Raw genomic sequence first — 21,147 nt, 5'->3', positions numbered from 1 at the left:
TATGGCAATAAACATAATTGCATAAAAATCTAGGGGAGACTTCTCTGTGTGTTATTATAATAAAAAGGTGGATTGTTTTTCTTCACTTATTCTCTTACATACCGAATTGTTCTGAAGTTGCCTGAATGGTTGATAAAATGAATGTTGAATTGCACACTAATTCCTGCAGCTTTTGGTTGCACTCCCCAGTTTTAAAGTCTGGCCCTTAATGAATCTTTTCCTCAGGGGAGTGCCTTATATTTATTTATGATGATCAATTTTTAAGGATATGCCTGAAAAGTGATATGATCCTGATAAATGCCCAAACAAGCCAAAGCACATACTGAGATTGCACCTGGTCCTAAAATATTAAAGTAAGCCATCAATTCGTAAACAGTTTATGCAGATTCCTAGCTCTGACATAAAAGAGGTATAAGAAGGAAGTTTTATGTCTTAGCAAAAAAATTTTAAATATAGCTTAATTTTAGCATATATTTGCTGAAAGAGCTCTGAAAAAAGTCTCCAAGTTGGTGCTCAGGGGGAGTGCTGGATTGGAAAGATGAACTCAAAATTATTAAAATTAAATATTAATGGTGGATTTTATTAAAATGCCAAAAGAATTGTCAAAGCTTCTGATAATTTCATAAATAATCACACAGCTTGAATCACCACTTGGATCTTTCTTCCTTTTCTGCTTTTCCATTTAGGAAACAGGAAGGCAGAGCAACTCCATCAGTTCGGCTGTGCAAGCTTGTGCTCCGTTGTTTTCTCAGCCATTTTCTCTTTACTCTGCTGAATGCATAGTTCTTTTTATCCTTCTACATGCTGATAAATCTGTCTTCATTTTACTTTCCTTCCTCAGTTGCAGAGAAGAACTTATACTGTTGTGCTTTCTCTGCTACAGTAATGAGGCCTGGTTATTGCAATCTTCATTGCTCTGAAGGCATTTTACTTTTAACAGGATACAACCCTCAACAACAGGGACTTAAAATCCTCCTCCATAACTCTGAGATAAACCCCACCTGTAGCTCTGTGTTTATTTCCAGTCCTGTGTACACTTTCCCTGGCAGGTAGCCTAAAAGCATCCTCAAGAGGATGAGAGAGAGAATTGGAAGTTCAGGTCTTTGTTCTTCTTCCTCTGTCTGGAGTCAGGTTTGGAAGTTTACTCTTCTAAATACCACTGGCCACTCTGATGTGCTTAATTTTCCTTTAAAGTCAACCTTTGAGTGCACCACAACTATTTAACCTGTGCTCTGGAACCTGGGAACCATAACTAGCAAGCCCAAGAAGTGTGGCTTCTCTTGTTGCCCACACTCTGCAAGAGAAACCACTGCAATGAGAAACTCTTGCACCCCAACTAGAGAGCAGACCCCCCTCTCCACAACTAGAGAAAAGCCCTCACAGCAATGAAGACCCAGCACAGCCAAAAATAAAGAACTAAAATTATTAACTGCTTTCCTTTAAACATTCATCTCCAGCTGGTAAAGTATACAGAATTATTATTTTAAGATGACCAAAATGCAATCTTCTACAAATGTGGGTAGACACAAAATAATATGGCATCTAACTGACTACTCGCATTTAAAATTTAGCCTTATTATTCTTGAAAAATATACACATTGGGCTCAGAGTGGTCACTTGAGTAATTAAATGGCTTGTTCATTTTACTAATAACTGAGGACTTTTAAATGTGCACGATAGCCAACAATCCTTGTTTCACCCTCCCATAATAGCCATATAACCAAACGCTAATGTTTAAGTTTTATGCCCTTAAGGAACATTCTCAATGCTTATTTAACTTTTATATTTTCCATGTCAACTATGCTTCAAATGTTCTTGCTTTATATATACCTTAGGATAACCAGAAGCTCCTCTGAATTCCTACCTTAAGAATTTGACCTTAAAGTGATTTTAATCAAAGAAAGAAAGAAGATTCTGGGGTATGTTTTCTATTTTAACGTACACTCCCTTTCACTGCTACTTGGCCAGGACACCCCTGGACCACCAATAACAAAGGACTCTGTTGCTGCTGCTGCTAAGTCACTTCAGTCGTGTCCGACTCACTCTATTTCTCCCTCATCCCAAATCACAATATCCATTGTTGCAATTAAAACCTTCTTTCTGATATAATTAGTTACTTTGGGTCAATTAAATTCAAGCCTCCTTGTGTTGGGAAGTCATCAGGTTATTTTTGTTTTGAAAGTTCTTGCCTACAGAAAGTTGTAGAAATAAGCCACGGTGATTCCTCGTTGTGCTTGGGCTCTGAGAGCACTGCACCCTCAGAGGCCGACCGGAGCCCCTAGCATCAGCACGTCTACGTGTGAAATCACTCACACGCCGCTCTTCCTTATCTGTGAAACGCTGATGACTCACAGACAACGGGACCCAAACTTCTACAAATGGTAAGCTTCTACTGACTCCAGCTCGAGGAGGTACCAGTTTGGTTAAATTAGAGTATGTGTTCAGTCAGCTGCTCCCTACATGTGCCTTCTGAATTATTTAATAGTAAACTTGTTGAAGAGATGCATTCATCTCTTCCCAGTACTAGCTTGGACTCCCAGCTATAGCTCACCAATATAGAAAGATCTATTTTAACTGTCTGTGATCACTGAGAACACTATTCTATATGCCAGAGGTTCTCAACCTATAAGACTGTAACCGCCAATGGACATCTGGCAATGTCTGGAGACATTTCTGATTGTTGAAAATTAGAAGGGGTATTGATTTCTACTGGCATCTAGTGGGGAGAAGCCCGGGATGCTACAGGGCATTCTATAATGCACAGGCTAGTACCCCTCCCCCAGAACAAAGGGTTACCCTATTTAATATGTCAAGAATGCCAATGTTGGAAATCTCACTTCAAGGGAATGAAATAAAAGTAGGTAAAAGAAAAGTATCCTCGGTGAATCTTTGGAAAGGGTTACCATCCAAGAGGCCTTCCCAGGTAGTGCTAGTGTTAAAGAACCCACCTGACAATGCAGGAGATGTGGGTTCGATCCCTGGGCTGGGAAGATCCCTGGAGAAGGGCAGGGCAACCCACCTCAGTATTCCTGCCAGGAGAATACCATGGACAGAAGAGCCTGGCAGGTCCAGTCCATAGGGTCACAAAGAGTTGGATATGGCTGAAGCGACTTAGCACGCATGCACACACCAGCCAAGAACTGTACAGATCTGACTCAAAACTGTGTAATAAGAGGACAAGTTTCTAAATAGAAGCCCTATGATGGGAGAGCCCAATATACTCTCATAAAGGAGTTTAGTTAACATGAACCCATTAGTATATAGACCAAGTTTCAGAGAAAGTGTAATCATTAACACGAAAGTGTTCCCAACTAGGGAGAAACCCATCCTTCACATTTAACTTGACTGCACAGAAAATGTATGAGTTTAACGAAGAATAAAATAGAAAACAGGCCAAGCAAACCATCTGAAAGACTTTCAGGTATAGCCTTTTAAAAATCCATCTTAAATCTTTTCTTGTTTGGGGAAGTGTTGGACTTGGAGGATGAAGCACAAGTAAATATCTTCAGTTGTGACACACGAGAAAACCTCCAGCTATTTTCAGATTTTAATTATCTTACCCACATTACAGATGCAGGCTGCCTGGCAGATGCTCAGAGGAAAGAGTCTTATCAGTCCTCGGCATCTAATTACTTATCTTAGAGAAAATTAGGCAAAATTCCAAGCCTACAGAAGACTCATGTTCTGTCGGGAGTTATTAATTACAAGCAGACTTAAGAAGCATTAATTTGTTTTGCTAATCATGCCAGAGAGTGTATGGCTCTGCCAAATAGCTCGGGAAGCAGAGACTGGGGAGAAGGTGAGCTGCTCGGCTCAGCTGGTAAAGGGGGGATTAAAACCAGATGGACCCAATTTGTCTCCTTGAGCCAAGTTCCAAATAAAATATTCCTTTTGCTGAAGTTTAAATTAAACTCATGCCTGACTGCCCCACTCCAGAGTAAATCAACTCCTTTTAAGTCAATTTTTTCCTCTTCTTCTTTTTCTAATGATTTCCTGTTTTATTGTTATTGTTTTCTTGAAGACGTGAGTTGGTTAAAAGATCACAAACACACACCCCAACACACATCTGCACACACACAGGGAAAAAAAGACTGGAAGAAAACCGACCAAAATTTAAACAGGGGTTATTTCTGTATGGGATGGTGGGAATACAATTTTCTTTTTATATTTCTATGATGTTTCCAAAATTTCTACAGTTAAGCACATATTGGTTTTACAATCAGAAAATAACCCGGAATAGGGTAATTATACTCCTCTGTCCCATTTCCTAACTATAATCACTGCTGTCCTTTAAAAATTAACATGAGTACTTACGCCAAAAAAGGGTAAATAACCACAGATCCTAGACCAAGTCAGATCAAAACCTCACCCCGTATTACCTACTTACAGAGCTGGCTGTATAACATGTTGCTAGTGGGTAACATGCTAACATGTTATTCAAGAACTCCTTTACCAAAGGACTTCTCAAATTTTCTCTTCCACAGTACATATACTCATATTCTGGCAATGGATAGTAAGAAGGATGAAAGAGAACAGAAAAGAGTCACAACCAGCCAGCTGGAGACAAGCTGACGGTATAAGGCTCAAACCTAGAAAAGGGTCTGAAGTATCATTATGCTCTCGCTCACTGTCCAAAGTCGTATGCAACGTATACATTCAATGAAACGTTTCGACAGATTGATGATATAAGGCACCTGATGTTGACTCAAGTGAAGCACCAAAAAGCCCTATGATATATAGCACAGATTCACCTAAATTTCATGGTCATCAAAAATTCAAAGTATTTGTTTGGCTATCAATCCTAAGAAAACTCAAATGACTGAATTTATGCTTCTCACAGCAAGAATTGACAATTCAACTTCAAAAAAAAAGAAAGAAAAGCACCATTTACTTAAGGTTCAAACGCAGAGTCACATCTAACATTAATAGGTATTACCACTGAAAAGAAATACATCCTCCTAAACTCTAGATTCTTAAGCAAAAGATAATGAAATTCATGTATAAGTACAAACTGAAGAAAAAAAATCCCTGTGCCTACCACTCAGTTAATAAGGCTATCTTGATCTAGGTCAATAAGTGAGCAATAAGTTATACCCACAATGATCCTGGAAGCAGGTAAGTGATCTTGTCCACTATTTCTACTTCCCTGACATTAACAATGAGGAATTCTTGTTTGATTCATAAGAGTTTCCTCATAAGTACAGGGCCACATGGATATTCCCATAGCTTTTTAAAAAATAACAGTCCTAGTAACTCTGTGGTTAAAACATCACTTACAGGATGCCTTCTGTATACAGACTATGGTGACAGATGTTTTGAGGCCACAGAATATGGAAACGACATGCGTCCAGGTGACATCCCCTGAGGCAAACATGAAAAAATTGGACCGATACTTTGAACCAGCACGCCCTCATCAACTCAATGCCCTTATGCTGGCCCTTGTATGCTTAAGTCTTCCCAACAGAGCAGAATTTATGTCCTATTTCTCATTCTCTTAAGCTTTTGCTGCCTCAAAGATGAGATGCCAGCAGAATTTTCGGCTGAACTGAAATCTAATACCTGGACCCAGAAGAATCACTTCAGTAGCAAGAATTCTACATAACCAGCACAAAGATCAACCACGAAACACAATATAACTAATGATTCAAAAGCCCTCTCACGCCCCCTTGCAACTATCCTTTCCACAAGTCACCCCCACCCTGACCTCTAACAACACAGATTGGTGTCATTTACTTGCTAAGTGGTGCCTGACTCTCTGCGACCCCGTGGACTGTAGCTCGCCAGGCTCCTCTGTCCATGGGATTTCCCAAGCAAGAATACTGGAATGGGGTGCCATTTCCTAAAATCAAATCATTTTCCTAAAACACAACTACTACCCTATGCTCTGGCCCAGGGGGCATTAGTGGTAAAGAACCTGCCTGCCAATGCAGGAGACGTAAGAGACACCGGTTTGATCCCTGGGTGGGGAAGATCCCCTGGTGGAGGGCATGGCAATTCACTCCAGTATTCTTGCCTGAAGAATCCCATGGACAGAGGAGCCTGGCGGTCTAAAGTCCATGGGGTCTTTAGCAAAGAGTTGGATACGACTGAAGTGACTTAGCATGCACACAGGCACGCACCAGACAAAAAAAAATCACCATATCAGAGATGAAGAATTCCTTCTACAGATTCCTCTTCAGACTAAATACAACCATGGGGGAAATAATCAGTGAACTTGAAGAGAGGTCAACAGGAATGATCCAAACATTCAAAACAGTGGGAAAAGAGAGAGAGAGAGAGGAAGAAAAAAGTAACAATCAATAGCTATCAAACAGTCTCACATGTGTGTAACTGGAGTTTCAGAAGATGAAACTCGGGGTTGAGATAAGACAAAGAACCTTACAGAAACCACATATTTTCAGCTGAAAAACTCTTTTGTTTATTGCCGGCATTTTTGGCAGTTCACATCACAACGTATGCTGACTCCATTGGGATGGAGCTGGGTCCATTCTATAGTGAGCAGCAACTGGAATAGTGTATGTTCTCAGTAAACGTTCAGTGACTTAAAAATGACACCACCAGATGATGCCACTGTAGGTGATAGCCCAATTTCTCATTCAATAGTAAAGGATGTTTTCTTTTAAAGCACTATCTGGAAAAATATCTTGGGATTATAGTTATGCATATACTAATAATTACCTACTCCTTCATCTTACCCTTGGCACTGCAGGTCTCCAAAGTCACCAAATATTTAAATCAATGTGGCTTAAAGTTAACAGAGAAAATTAACAGAGAAAAGCACCAGAGTTGAACTGGAGGATTCAGAGAGGCGTTCTCTCTACATTCAGACTGTGAATCTTTTGAGGTTTTTTCCAGCATTGTTTATTGCCTCGTGTCCTGCAAATTAAAGCCTATTAAGGGATACTACAGAGAAGGGATACTACACAAGATGAAAAGAAAAAATGATATTAATGAAAATTAAAGTAGCCTAGATTTGTCAGTTCACTTAATTTTTCATCTCCCCGTGCATTACTGTGTGTGTGTGTTGCTCAGTCATGTTCGAGTTTATGTGACCCTATGGACTGTAGCCCACCTACTGTAGACTGTAGCTCCTCTGTCCATGGGATTCTACATGCAAGAATACTGCAGTGGATTGCCATGCCCTCTTCCAGGGGATCTTCCCAAACCAGGGATTGAACCCAGGTCTCCTGCATTGCAGGTGGACTCTACCATCTGAGCTATACGGGAAGCATTATCAGTTCATTGATAAAACATGAATGCATGAATGCTATCCACAAAGGTTTTGATAATTAGAAAGTCTTTACATAACTCTGTGACATAATGACCGCTGTATGCTGCCATCTAAAACAAAAAGGGAGCAGGTCTCCTGGATTTCATACTTTTTAAAATGTTTTTATGGGGTGGGAGGTGGGAGGGAGGGCCAAGAGGGAGGGGACCTATGGCTGATTCATGTTGATATACGGCGGAAACAAACACAACATTCTAAAAACAACTATCCTTCAATTAAAAATAAATAAACTTTTTAAAATGTATTCAGTCCCCTATCCATTATCTACCTGTCAACAAAAGTACTCATCTGAGAACTAACTCAGGTGAAGTTCTGCACTGTAAAACATGTGATTGCATTAGGTGACAGACACATTGAAATGATGACAAGTAGTCAACCCTGTAACATATTCAGGGTCAAGGGTGTTACATTTGATCAATTCCACTTGCTGAGCATACCCAGCTCTTTATGTATTACCAGGCAAGGCAGTAACATTGCCCTCATGTTTCCATGGTGACTCTTGAGAGCAACTCTTAAGTTTAAGAGTTACCTCTTTTAATCACCTATAGTTTTCATCTAGATTATATTCTCAATTTACCCTGAATTATATTATCATTGTGTTAATTTACTTTTTGCCTCAGCACAAGGTGAAATTTATTTGCCTAAGGCAAGGGAGGTTTTATTTGGGAGGTAGGGGTAGGCTGGAGAGGGATGTAAAATCTGAGGGACATGGTAATCTGATTAAAAATTGCAGAAAAAGAGAACAAGGAAATACCAGATTTGAATACCAAAATAATTTGCTAATAATAACAATAATAATAATAACAGCCTGTGTAACAGCGGCAGGGCCCTGCTTCAGAAGCCATTCTGCTTACCTGGTCTCAGTCTCCCCACAAAAGCTGTGCTAACGTCTCTTCAGACACCATTTTTAATGCTGAATTACAGTGTAAGTGACCCAGAATAAGCATCAATTCACATCTTAGTGATTTGAGCCCAGTCATTAAAATACACAGTTTCAAAGAACATTTCTACTGAATCAATTAAATCTTGGAGGGATTCTGAAATCTTAGCTAAACACTACAGCCTACTTTTGACTAATGAACATTAAAAGATTTGACACAGATTTAAGTAAGTGGGTAAAGAAAGCTGTTGTTATTTTAAGCAAAATTAAACCAGATGGGAGAGACCGACACACACATATTCCGATATGTGCCTGCCTCACGTTTAATCTTTTATGAATGGCTGATCCCAGATGGTATGGGATTCAGAAGCCCAGTTTGATATACGACATCCATTTGCCTATTATTCCAATGTATGGTATCAGTTATAACTTTTTTATTTGGTGGATAATGCAAATATCATCAAAAGGAAAGAAACCATCATGAAAACTTCTGATATTCTGAAAACAATGTGTTGGTCGATTGGTCTAACCAAGTCCAAACATCCAGCCACATTCTCCATCATTCAACTCATTTCAGGTTTGGTGCTACTATTCCACATTCACACAAATGGGGGTTGGGTGGGTGATAAGACAAGGAATCTAGAGACAAACACAGCAAACACCTCATGTTGACAAGTGTCGGTCAATCTCTCAGTAACCACTGAACCTATAAACGGGTGCACCCTCCCCTGAGCTCTCATAGCATGGTACCTGTACCTCATCTGGAAGATCACATTTCATATGGATAATGATAAAAACAAGAGAAATACAAAATTCTAACAGACCAACAACACAGCTGAGTTTGAACTGCACAGGGTCCAGTAACACACGGATTTTCTTTTTTCACTAAACACACACTACAGAACTACATGATCTGCAGCATTGGTTGGATCCTCAAATTTGGGGGAAAAAAGGCTTTGAAGTTGTCGTGTGTGCATGTATGTGCTCAGTCTTGTCTGGCTCTTTGCAATCCCATGGACTGTAGCCCGCCAGGCTCCCCTTTCCATGGAATTCTCCAGACTAGAACACTGGAGTGGGCTGTCATTTCCTTCTCCAAGGGATCCTAACCCAGGGATCGAACTCCCGTCTCCAGCATTGCAGGCGTATTCTTTACCCGTTGAGCCACGGGGGATGCTGTCAGGCTATCCTAAATGTCTTCCCAGTGATCAAGTGAAAGTTATTGTTTACTATTGACAAAACTACTTTCCCAAGTGCAGAATGGCCCACAGAATTTAAATCCAGTGATGCTATCATTTAGATTATAGGGATCTTCTCATAAGAGAAAATAAGTCTTAGTTATCACTGAGCGATATGGCTTTTCTAAATACTCCTTTCAGCTGTTACAAATGAACGGGCCCCTGCTCTTCTTTGGGATCTCAGAAGGGCTCTTTGTTCTTGGTGAGTATTGTCACCCCTGACCCTGGAGGCACAGGTGTGTATGTGAACTACTGGTCTGATTTAAAAATGCTCAGGCCTCTACATTGCCTGTTATTGAATGAGGATCAAGAAGGGACGAGATCATCAGAATGACCTGGGATAGACTTCACAAGTGAGGAGCCCGTGGCAGCTGCCAAGGATAAAGCGTCTTTGGAGAAACAGTCTTGCTGGGAAGTCGCTCCCCCTCACCCCGACTCAATCCACCCCCAGCTGGAAAGGGTCATCCCTGGCAGCTGTTATCACAAGGAGAGGCAGGCCGAGCTGACAGCAGCTGCTACAAAGATAATGAACAGAGATTCCAGGAAGAGGGCGAGGCCCAAGTTAAGAGTGCTTTCATGAAAACACATGAAGTCCAAGGGTTGGTGTTGTGGATGGCCAATAATGATACTTCAGAACTATAGCTGGGGTGGCTTTGCTCTTCACAGGGTTGGAAATACTGTAAGGTGGCTCTGCTCTCCTGACAAAAAAAGAAAATGCAGACTGCTGGTCAGGACAAGGCTTTCCAGGGAAACAGATGATGCAGACATAACCATTACTGGTATCGTCTGAGGTCCTCCTGCTTCCCTCTGACAAAGCCAGAAGACTGCCCATCTCAGGGATACTTTTGTTTGGACATCACTGTCTTGGTGGATGTGAATTCGGATGCTCTGAGGCAGCTTTGTCTTTTAAAGTCTGGAGCTTGCCAGTTCTCCAGACAGAAGAGCATACGGTTAAGAGCTTGGAATTTGAGAGTCAGATAAACATGGATTTGAGTCCTTCTATATCACACCAGCTGTAAAACCCAGGGCATGTTACTCCCTTTCTTGGTACTTTACAATACTCACATGTGAAATATGATTAAAAGCAGGAATTATCTCACAGAGCCGTTGTGAGAATTAAATGAGATGACATAGACACAGGGCCTAGCCCAGTCTTCTTACGATAAACATTCATTATTACGACTTGATTAAGAATAGGCATGGTTCTCACACTTGTCCCCCAGGAGAAAAGGCTCTGAAAGGGAATTAGGGTTTTGTTTTCTGTGAGGGACTGATTCTTTTAAGGACTGAGAGTCTGCTGACCTTATGATACGTTGATCAAAGTTCCATGAAATTTGGTGCCATGAAGTTCACAACCCACGTAGGTTCCAGAAGGACCTCTGGATGGAGGTGTCTAGGTTATCTGACAGATGAGCCTGGACTTTGGAGAGGACTGAGGTTAGAGATACGAAATTGGACATTTCCTCCTGGGAAACCTGAGCGTGCAACTGAGTAGGCTGGGCTGGGCACGGCACCCATGTTTACTGTGTTCTGAACAGGGTGTTGTAAGCGCTGGTGTAGTTTAAATGTTGAAAAATTTAGCATTCACGCTGGTCATGGCTAAAGCTGGTTCTTAGATTACACACACAGATAACTGAACTAGGGGCTTATTCAAAGACCATGTTTAACCAAAGGCTGGCTTATCATGTGGGCTGTTCTAACACTTCTTGCCAGCTTCTCTCCATTACTACTTATGTTTGGGGAATGCAAATTGATATGGATACCAGACATGTAAAATAATCAAAAGCTAAATTTTCTGCATAAAAAAATGCTATCTTTTTTTCCTGATAAGGTCAACCAAAGTTACAATGCTGGTAAAAGGGGAAATCTGAATTTGTTCTGGTTCTAGGGGCTGTATACTGTGCCAGTCTGCTCAACTACAGAAAAGTCAAGTGGCAATGTCTTTCTCATATTTTCATTCAGCTCAACGTAGTTTAGGGGATTTGCCTTGAGGTGTTATTTTGACCTGTGGATTATTTAGAAGCCTGTTGTTTAATTTTCAAGTATTGGAGATTTTCCTGGTATCTGTTACTGATTTTTAGTTTTACTTCATTGTGGCAGGAGGACACACTCTATATGTTTCCAATTCTTTCACTTTTATTGAGGCTTGTTTTATGGTTCAGGATATCACGGGCACTTGAAAAAAAGAGTATGCATTTTGTTGTCGGGTAGTTCAGTTCACTTTAGTCGCTCAGTCGTGTCCGACTCTTTGCAACCCCATGAATCGCAGAACACCAGGCCTCCCTGTCCATTACCAACTCCCAGAGTCCACCCAAACCCATGTCCATTGAGTTGGTGATGGCATCCAGCCATCTCATCCTCTGTCATCCCCTTCTCCTCCTGCCCCCAGTCCCTCCCAGCATCAGGGTCTTTTCCAATGAGTCAACTCTTCGCATGAGGTGGCCAAAGTATTGGAGTTTCAGCTTCAGCATCAGTCCTTCCAATGAACACCCAGGACTTATCTCCTTCAGGATGGACTGGTTGAATCTCCTTGCAGTCCAAGGGACTCTCAAGAGTCTTCTCCAACACCACAGTTCAAAAGCATCAATTCTTCGGCGCTCAGCTTTCTTTATAGTCCAACTCTCACATCCATACATGACTACTGGAAAAACCATAGCCTTGACCAGACAGACCTTTGTTGGCAAAGTAATGTCTCTGCTTTTTAATATGCTGTCTAGGTTGGTCATAACTTTCCTTCCAAGGAGTAAGCGTCTTTTAATTTCATGACTGTAATCACCATCTGCAGTGATTTTGGAGCCCAAGAAAATAAAGTCTGACACTGTTTCCACTGTTTCCCCAGCTATTTCCCACGAAGTGATGGGACCAGATGTCATGATTTTAGTTTTCTGAATGTTGAGCTTTAAGTCAACTTTTTCACTCTCCTGTTTCACTTTCATCAAGAGGCTTTTTAGTTCCCCTTCACTTTCTGCCATAAGGGTGGTGTCGGGTAGAATGATCTATAAATGTTGATTAGATCACCTTGGCTGATGGTATCACTGAGTTTTTCTATATGCTTGATGATTTTCTATCTAGTTCTACCAATTGTTAAAGAGAGAGGAGCTAAAGTCTCCAATTATAATTATGGATTTCTATATATCTTTTCATTTCTATAAGCTTTTGCTTCACATAGTACGTCTGTTGTTTAGTGTATATACATTTAGGGCACTTTTCTTGCATGAATTCCACTCTTTATTTAGCTGCTTATCCTGATATCCTCTTCCTTGGACTCCAGTAGCAGCTGAACTGCCTTCCTACCCTTCTCAGGCCTACCTAATGGGTCTGTAACTGCATAGGAGGAAAAGAAGGAAGGAAGAAGGGGAGGAAGAGGGAGGATCAGTATAGCTTTATAGATTTTGAAGAAAAAAAAGGAGAGGTTGGAATAAAAATTTGGAGTTGGTTTTGGGAAGCAGTCAAATCTACAGAAAAGGTCAAGCCACAGAAAAATACAATTTCATTTTCTCTCTTACCTGTGGATTCTATGAAATACCTTCCTAACAGAATAGTCACCACAATACTTACAAACTAGCATTTAAGTTTCATCACTAAGTCAAGCTCGATCATTTACAACTGCAATTAATTTGTTCAACAATTTGGTACCTGATAAATGCTTGGCATTACTAGAATCTATGTCTCATAAAATTGGTATTTAAATTCACATATATTTAAAGGGTAATAGTTTCTTTTTCTTTAGATTTCAGAGGTAATCTTTCCTAAAACAATGACTCAAGCGTGTGACTTTGTGTTGAACCAGTGAGTCTTGGGGTATAATCAAACAATAACTTTTTTCTCCCTTTCCTATACCTGGTATAATCTTTATGAGGTTACTTCTTTTCCTTCCACCTCAGATAAATCTCCAACAAATAACAAAAAGTTCTCTGGGCCCTTTAGTCTCAAACATAACTTCAGGTCAGCGAACTAAAATGTCTGTTCCCATGGATAGTAACAAACACTGGATGCTGTTTAATGCAAAGCTTCTTTCCGCCTCCCCTAGTGGGGAAGGGACAAGACCGACTTCTCTCTTCCCCAGACTACAGCTTCTCTTCCTCCATCCCCCTCTTGGCCGCTTCTGCATCCCCCAGGACTGAAGAGAGGAGGGAAAAGAGGACATGGAGGGGACAGGGACAGTCGTCTTACTGATGGCACCCTTCTGGCAGTGATCCTCTGACTGGGTCAAATCTTTAAAACTGTCTCCTGGACACTCACTCAGGTTCTCAGCAAATTCCCAGCTTCCCTGGGTGAGAGCCCCTCTCTGCTGGTAGCTCACATTTTCCCTCCGTCCAGGCCCCCTGCATCTCCCCACACTTACAGGCAGCCCTCTTGAATAGCATCCAGCAGAATTCCAGGCCAGCTCTGGCCCCTGGCTCACACTTGGACGTTGGGAAACATACTCTCCTGACCTGTCACTGGTAGGGGGTAGAGTATTTCTCAATCACAGGCCTCTTTAGTTAACTTCCCAGCAAGCAAGCTTAAACCAGAGCGATTCAGTCTCTTTTGAGTCATCACATGCCAGTCCACTCCCTTACACTGTGTGGGATACATATCAGATATCAAGGCCATCTCCGTGAAGCTTCTTTGGCTGGGCTTGGGATCAGGAAAAAGGTCCTTTCTCTCATACTGTAGGGGCAGGGGAGTAGTGGGGAGATCTGAAGCAGAACTATCTGCTCTCGGACCTCCAACCTCTTCAAGGGGCCATGGGGTACAAACTACTATCTGACTTTGAAGTGTGGGGGCAATGGTTCCACTGTTCCGAGTTCTTGACTGAAGGTGGAATCTGAAATTGTTCATATTAATACATCCTATGGAATGGTTCTTTCATCGGTTGCCAAATTCATTCACGGTAAAGCCAAAAATTTTTCTTTTTTTGCTCTATTACTTAGAAATAAGTGGAACATTCTGTCACAATTACTGCCTATTTCAATGTTTTGAACATGGACTCATATCCAAATTCTGATTCAAAGTTTGTGGCTTATATTTTTATTCATAGCAGTAAGGAGGCTGCCAACAGCATGAAAATATCTGTGCCCACCCTTCTGCTCCCTCCCTTAAAAAGAGTTCCCTATACGATTTTATGTTCCTCTTCAACTGAATTAACTGGAAACACAAGACTAGCACTGTTGAAGTTTTCACTGCCCACTGGAAGTCTGCCTGCTGGAAGGTCATGGATACCCTCAGGTCCATCTCTTAGCAGTACCTCTGGGGACAGAAAAAAGCCATCAGGGACTTGATTGGGGCTGGGGTTCAAGTTCACTGGGTTTTCATCATGTCCTCAGCTGACTGTTACGTAGTTCTCCTTTTTTTAAAATTTAACCCCTCTTCTCTATCCTGCTTTCTGAGTCTTGAGAAGCTTAAGTAGACACTGCCAGTGTGAGTACATCTTATAGAGAGCCAGGTGCTAACGGTTTACTGAAACCCTGTGATAAATACAAGACATACTTAAAAGCAGCATAATTTTAGTGCTTTGTTGCCCAAGATACAATTACCTCCAGAGAATCCCAGAAACTACTAGAATATACACGCAGGGGCATCTGTCACCCCTATATACTCTCGAAGTTGAAGTTCAAATTAGCTCACAACAGTAAAACAGGGAGAAGGTCCCAAGGAAGCAGCCAAATTCCAAGTAGAATCTTGGACTGAATTTAGTCTGAGGCCTGGTGTTTTCAAACAATCTCTCTAAAATTGATACAATTATATTGGCACATATATTTTTCCATCTCAATAACAAAGCCACAGAAGTCTTTGTTTCACAGACAAATCTTCAATGTTACAAAAGAAAAATAGGATGCCCATATAAACTCACAAATTCCAAATAGGGGCATGACTCTGATATTTCTCTCCAGAGTCGGTAAGAACACATTCCAGATAAAGAAAAAGGGAGGCACAGAGCTCCCCTTTGTCAACTCCCTTCCTCCACTCAAGTTTATTCAGACACAAGATGCTTTCATAGCCAAGTCTCCACACTGCTTTGATATTTTGATCCCAATTGAATATGACTGATCACAGCTCTCAGCATATACTTGTGGGCAGATTTTTGCTTGCACACACAGTATATATATCTTTGATCAAGACCAGCTGAAAACACTGGCCTAAGTAGGCAGATTTGGCAGAATACTGAACCTTGGCTATTCTACTAAGGCTAAGGGGGTTCACCCTGCTTTCTAGAAGTATTTTGCTCATGGAATGAATTCAATATAACTTTCTATAAGGAAAATAGAGTGAAAACAACTAAAATAATTGCTGCTCCTTTTTGATGATAGCAAAATAGACTGAACACAAAGTACGGTTTACAAACTCAAGCTTATGATGATACACAGGAAACATAAACCATGAATGCCAAGTAAACACACACTAAGTGTCAGAGTCAAATAAAATATGCATCAAATTTAAAGATACGAATTTAATGATATGCATAATCACAGAAATTGCTCTCTGGGAAGAGAGGCAAAAGAGAAATTTTATCAACTTCACAAATCAGCTGACTCTGACCCATCCTTTTTAATCCTACTCCATCCCCAAAGGACAAAGGCCCTACTAGGGAAGACCCAGGGACCACAAATACTCATTGACTTTCTCCACTCCTTCCACAGGCCACAAACATAGGCTAGGAAGTGTGACCTAAAGAAAGGTCTCCCTGGAACTCTCTGGGGCTCCAATGGTTATGACTCCACACTTCCACCGGAGGGAGCACAGGTTTGATCCCTCGGTGGGGAGCTAAGACCCTGCGAGTCTTCTGGCATGGCCAATGGAAAAAAAACAAAACAACCCAAACAAACGAAAAGAAAGATCTCCCTGCATAATTCTTGCTCAGAGGCTCAAAGAAGCCATTAAGAGCTTCCAGAAGCATGTCTTTCATTGTCATAATTCTAGCATCTAACACAGAGGATTCAACTTGTAAAACAGATAATCTCCCAGGTGCTTGTGTCATGAGACAAGGCAGAAGACTGGCACGGTGGTGGTGAGTCCTAGAAATGTACCTCCTAGTGAATGCTAGTTAAGTGGTTTGCTTTCCTAACATCTAGAACTCAAAGAAATGGGAGCTGTAAGGAATATGAAGGCATCTTGCTAGTGAGAAAGTTAAAGTTAGAAAAGATGTCCTTCAAAAACTCCACTTATTATTCAAAAACAGGCCTTACTTTCATCACAAGGAAAAACAACTTTTCCTTCTTTCTTATCTATATGAGATGATGGATGTTAACTAAGTTTATTATGGTATTCATTTCACTACATATGTAAGTCAAGTCACTATGCTGTATGCTGCATGTCAAGTATGTATGTAATTGCCAAGCATCATTATCACTTTGCAAATTACACAGTGTTGATCTAATCAAGGGGATAATTTCATTATCATATAAAATCTGTGAAACTTTCTGTAGACAGAAAATCTTTTCACTGGACAACAGAAATAATGGCCCTGAAATGACTTCCTGAAAAATGAAAATAACGTGCAATATACTATTCACATAGAAACAAGGTGTTACAGGATAATCATTCTCTGAGTTACTCCACAATGATTAAAGATGAACACATCAAAGTACTTTTCAGTTCAGTTCAGTTCCTCAGTCGTGTCTCTTTGTGACCCCATGAATCGCAGCACTCCAGGCTTCCCTGTCCTTCACCAACTCCCAAAGCTTGCTCAGACTCATGTCCATCGAGTCAGTGATGCCATCCAGCCATCTCATCTTCTGTCATCCCCTTCTCCTCCTGCCCCCAATCCCTCCCAGCATCAGGGTCTTTTCCAATGAGTCAACTCTTCGCATCAGGTGGTCAAACTATTGGAGTTTCAGCTTCAGCATCAGTCCTTCCAGTGAACACCCAGGACTGATCTACTTTAGGATGGACTGGTTGGATCTCCTTGCAGTCCAAGGGACTCTCAAGAGTCTTCTCCAACACCACAGTTCAAAAGCATCAATTCTTCTGTGCTCAGCTTTCTTTATAGTCCAACTCTCACATCCATACATGACCACTGGAAAAACCATAGCCTTGACTAGACGGACCTTTGTTGGCAAAGTAATGTCTCTGCTTTAATATGATGTCTAGGTTGGTCATAACTTTCCTTCAAAGGAGTAAGCGTCTTTTAATTTCATGGCTGCAGTCACCATCTGCAGTGATTTTGGAGCCCCCCAAAATAAAGTCAGTCACTGTTTCCACTGTTTCCCCATCTATTTCCCATGAAGTGGTGGGACCTGATGCCATGATCTTAGTTTTCTGTATGTTGAGCTTTAAGCCAACTTTTTCACTCTCCTCTTTCACCTTCATCAAGAGGCTCTTTAGTTCTTCTTCACTTTCTGTCATAAAGGTGGTGTCATCTGCATATCTGAAGTTATCGATACTTCTCCTGGCCTACTTGATTCCAGCTTGTGCTTCATCCAGTCTAGAATTTCTCATGATGTACTCTGCATATTTAAATAAGCAGGGTGACAATATACAGCCTTGATGCACGCCTTTTCCTATTTGGAACCAGTCTGTTGTTCCATGTCCAGTTCCAACTGTTGCTTCCTGACCTGCATACAGATTTCTCAAGAGGCAGGTCAGGTGGTCTGGTATTCCCATCTCTTTCAGAATTTTCCACAGTTTGTTATGATCCACACAGTCAAAGGCTTTGATGTAGTCAATAAAGCAGAAATAGATGTTTTTCTTGGAATTCTCTTGCTTTTTTGATGATCCAGTGGATGTTGGCAATTTGATCTCTGGTTCCTCTGCCTTTTCTAAAGCCATCTTGAACCTCCTGAAGTTCACGGTTCATGTATTGCTGAAGCCTGGCTTGGAGAATTTTGAGCATTATTTTACTAGTATGTGAGATGAGTACAATTGTGTGGTAGTTTGAGCATTCTTTGTCATTGCCTTTCTTTGGGATTGGAATGAAAACTGACCTTTTCCAGTCCTGTGGCCACTGCTGAGTTTTGCAAATTTTCTCGCATATTGAGTGCAGCACTTTCACAGCCTCATCTTTTAGGATTTGAAATAGCTCAATTGGAATTCCATGACCTCCACTTGCTTTGTTCGTAGTGATGCTTCCTAAGGTCTACTTGACTTTACATTCCAGGATGTCTGGCTCCTGGTGAGTGATCACACCATCGTGATTATCTGGGTCATGAAGATCTTTTTTGTACAGTTCTTCTGTGTATTCTTTCCACCTCTTCTTAATATCTTTTGCTTCTGTCAGGTCCATACCATTTCTGTCCTTTATTGAGCCCATCATTGCATGAAATGTCCCCTTGGTATCTCTCATTTTCTTTTTCTAGTCTTTCCCCTTCTACTGTTTTCCTCTATTTCTTTGCACTGATCACTGAGGAAGCCTTTCTTATCTCTCCTTGTTATTCTTTGGAACGCTGAATTCAAATAGGTATATCTTTCCTTTATTCTGCTGCTTTTTGCTTCGCTTCTTTTCACAGCTATTTGTAAGGCCTCCTCAGACAGCCATTTTGCTTGTTTGCATTTCTTTTCCATGGGGATGGTCTTGATCACTGTCTCCTGTACAATGTCACGAACCTCCATCCATTGTTCTTTAAAATAGCACAAAGTACTTTAAAATAGCACAAACTATCAAGATTATAATAACAAACTCTGAAATAAAAGTTCATATGTCCAACGATTACAGATGGTTTTCATAGAAAAAACCAATGAAAGACAGCTATGTCTCAAGCACACTTTGGAATGCAGGTTCATATGAATAGTTACAGTAGTAAACCTTTATTCTGCCACTGATTAACACACACACACACTTTGTGAGGAGACTTTCTGTTGTGGGATCTAAAAAATCCTATATACTGACAGGTCTAGATCAACTTCCATGACTGGTATTAGAAGGAAGAAGTGACACTGCCTTAAGTCTTAACAAGATTTTGCCCTGTGTCAAAAAGCCTTGGGTGGTGGTAAAGCTTTGAACAACAATGTGGTAAAAAAAAAAAATTTTTTTTTAAATCAAGGTTCCTGATCATGGCCCCACTTTCTCCACTGACCAGAGCTATGACTTTGGACAACCCAGTAAATCCCCCTGTGATTTTGTTTGCTCACCTGTAGGATAAGAGATTGCCCCTTGGCCACTTAAGATTCTACTCTAAATTCAATTTAATTTAGAAATTAATTGATATCGTTGGCTTCCTACATCTTCCTATGGAACTGGGTGGTTTTAAAATATGTCCACAAATTCTCTGATACTCCTCCCTTTGGAAGGTGGAGTCAATGCTTCACCTCTCTGGATTTTGTGACTGCGGCAATGGACAGATGCAACAAAACCTGAACTTCAAGGCTAAACCGTTAAAAAATAATATGGTCTCTTCTTTTCACTTGCTAGCACTCTTGTTCACATTCTCTTCTAGGGCAGATGCCTTGGGCAATGTGAGCACCATATAAAACATCTACTTATTCTGGAAACACCATGCTAGAGAAAACCACATATAGAGAGAACGGCCAAGGAACGTCAACAATTTGAACCTTCCTACCCAGGTGATTGACAAGTGAGAAAAGAAGCCTTTGAAATTATGCCAGCCCCAGACACTGTCTGTAACCTCACAGGATATTAACTAGAACTGCTCAGCTAAGTCACATGTGAATTCCTGATCAGAAACAGAGATAATAAGTGATAAATGTTGTTTCAAGCCACTAACTTTTAAGGGTGATTTGTTATGCAGACACAGTAACTGGAAAAGGAATAATGATAGAATTAAACTGGAGAGAAAAAAAAATGCCACCTCCAAAGTCAAGCAAGGAAATCTTTAGCATCCACAGGAACCTCAGAAAAAGAAGACTTGGAAGTCTGCAGGAATGATGAAGTGATGAAGACAGAAGACAGGTAAAATTCATCAATAAATAACACAAAAGTCAACAGTAGAATAATCACCTCTTCATTTCCAAACTGGGTGGTCTTCATGAACACTTTCCCAGAATCACAGTTAACAGAAATGTAGTAAGAATGACCTTAAGTGGAACCATTTGAAACCAGCAGCAAGGTCAAAGGTAAAGGATCTTCTTGCTGTGACGTCACTGAGTCATTTCCATGTGGGAGCTCACAGTATTGCTCTCAGGCTTTCTGCCTTATGCCTTTCTCAATGAACTGTGCAGTTGATGAGCGGCAAGTATTTCCCCAAACATATTTCAAATAACTCAAATAACTTTTCCTTAGAACTTCTCCTTCGGAAGGACAAGGAAGAGATGGAGTCCCGTAAGGAAGATGACACCTATCATTGGGTCAGAGAGTGAGTCACATATCCTGCTGAGGCTGAACCAAGGGTGGCGATCAGAAGATGCCAAATGGTAGCCTGCAGGCAGGATTCAGCCACAAACCCATATTTTTTTTTTCTAGCCCACCCAGTGTTTTCAAAACAGGAAATCCCACATAAAAGGCCTAGATTTGTAGTTTCTCCTGAAACACGGGAATTCTAGCAAAGCTGGGTTTGCAGTACCACCTGGTTTCCATCAGCTCCTGCTGACTAGCTGTCTCTCCCCGTAAACAGAGCTTGCCCTCTCTATTTGCCACAGTCCCCACCAACCCGTTATTCCATACGTGGGTTCACTTCACTTGTTTATTTTATATTTTTGTCCCTGTAGACATCTGACTTTGCATCTGTTGGTAACCTATACCAACAGAGGAATTTCAGACTCCAAATCAAGTGTTTCTTGATCACTATAGGTTTGAAATGTGGGCTGGTTTAAAAATTCCAGTAAATTCTGCTGTTACACTCTTGCCAATTTCTTTCCCTAAACTATAG

At 40.9% G+C, this 21,147-nt stretch overlaps 1 protein-coding gene across 3 annotated transcripts in view; it reads right to left on the bottom strand.

The window, feature by feature from the left end:
* ANKRD44 (ankyrin repeat domain 44) overlaps positions 1–21,147 on the bottom strand; it is a 314,903-nt gene that overhangs the window by 53,843 nt on the left and 239,913 nt on the right. The window lies entirely within an intron of this gene.

Source organism: Dama dama, chromosome 8 (genome assembly GCF_033118175.1).
Source record: "Dama dama isolate Ldn47 chromosome 8, ASM3311817v1, whole genome shotgun sequence".
NCBI lineage: Eukaryota > Metazoa > Chordata > Mammalia > Artiodactyla > Cervidae > Dama > Dama dama.
Note: the sequence above shows the minus strand (reverse complement) of the source record. Positions and strands in the feature narration are given on the sequence as shown.